The sequence below is a fragment of the Lepeophtheirus salmonis genome, chromosome 6, assembly GCF_016086655.4.
Source record: "Lepeophtheirus salmonis chromosome 6, UVic_Lsal_1.4, whole genome shotgun sequence".
In the NCBI taxonomy this organism is placed as follows: Eukaryota; Metazoa; Arthropoda; class Copepoda; order Siphonostomatoida; family Caligidae; genus Lepeophtheirus; species Lepeophtheirus salmonis.
In genome coordinates, this window is record NC_052136.2 from 43150749 (window position 1) to 43152656 (window position 1908).

The window sequence follows — 1908 nt, forward strand, 5'->3', positions numbered from 1 at the left end:
TTTTGCGGGCCTGTCTAAAAGTTGTTGTAAATTTTATTGAAGATAAAGAAAAATTTGAGAATTATTTTTGCCGTCACAATTTTGAAATTTAAAGGTTGGTCCTTTAATAATATTTTTTTTTCTTTAATTGTTCAAAACGCTACTATTTATTTTATCTATTTTTCTACAAAAAGAAAAAAATATTTTATAAAAAATATCGGAAGGTTTTTAGTCAAATTAATTTTTTTTCCAAAAATATTTTACTGTAGGATTTTTCAAACACATTTTTATTTTCTAATTTTTTTGTCCTTTGTTAATTTTCTTAGCCTTTAATTATAAAATTTGGCAAAGAAAAAAAAATATTCGGTCAAAGTTGTCAAAGATTTTTCAAAAAGCCAAACCCGGGGCTTTTTAAAAAAAATTTTGTGTTATCTTTTTTTTAGTATTATGGTTTCATTTTTTTTTTTTTTTTTTTTACTCAATACTAAATTAAAGAACTTTAACTAGCATACTAGCCCAGTAGCACTCCCACTACCCTAATGACACCAATGATCTTGGTGAATGCTTTAAATTTTATTTTAAACATGGGACACCCATGATTTTACCTTTAAGTCCTAATTAAAGCCTTTACACAGTTGAATATAAGTAATTGCATCTTCAGGTTCTCTGACAAAAAACGCGATTTCAACAATTTTACTGAGGGTATTCCTAGGTTTGACCTAGTGAATCGTTTTAGAGTTATTTTCTTGTCGCACATATGCTTGTTAACTTTTCTAGCCTCCTTCTCATCCTTTCGAGCCATTGTTGGTATCATAAACTGTGCTCTTAGAATAACAAAGTAAGTTCATAATTGCCCAAATACGGTAACCTGCGTGAGATAATTCAACAATTATATATTTTCCCTTTTTTACCATCTTTAACACTGATTGTTTATTTGATATGAGATAACTCATCTGACCCAGAACACCTAGGACCTGGTTGCATTCACTCCACTTGAATTTAAACAGAGAAATTATGACATCATTACCTTTAAGCTGTCTTTATTTAAGCTCAGCCCAAGGTTAGACCATCATGTAATCGGAATTGCAAGAATTTTCAATTTGATGTATTGTACCAACAGCTGGGCAAGATAAGTAGATTTTTGACAAAACACGCAACCACTCATCTACTATGACGTCAACATTAAAAGCGTGGTGGTAGTCAATCATCAGTTGTACAAGTGCTATGGTATAACCTTGTATTTCTATATATCTTGGCTCAGCATAGAAAATGAATTTCCATGGAAGAATAAATTTTTTGTTCATGATGAGATTTACTTGATTCTGAACATATGTTTAAAATCCTCACTGTGTAGCTTATGTGGGACGTGATGGCTCTCATATGTTCAAAACGACGTTTACTGCTTTAAACATGACCATAGGTGTGTAGTGGGAGAAATTAAAATGACATTTGCCTGTTGAGTTGGTGAAACAGGGTCCGAATCTTATACTTGCGAAAAATATATTATAGCTTTTTCATCTACCTGGAGGTGGGGATATGAACTTGCGACTGCACTGAATCCCACAATTAAAGACTCGCAATTTCTATTTTTTCACTGGATACAATGTAGGTCTTTGAAGTATATTTTATTTTCTGAAGACTTGAACGGGACTCTCTCAAAATATTCGAGAACTTGAACTTGTTGGCAAGGGCTTGATAATCGAATAGGACATTTTTTTGGACTTTTTCCTACATATTAATTGCTGCAAATTAACTTTTTGATCAAGTTTAAAGTAGTTAGGATTTACCCTGTATATAGATATACATTATTTGTTTGCTTTTTTGGGTCGATGACCTTTTCGATTGAATATATGATTAAGTAACATTTTCACAATAGTATTTTCTAGTACATTTTTACAAAAAATTTACTGCTAATTATGCAGAATTAAA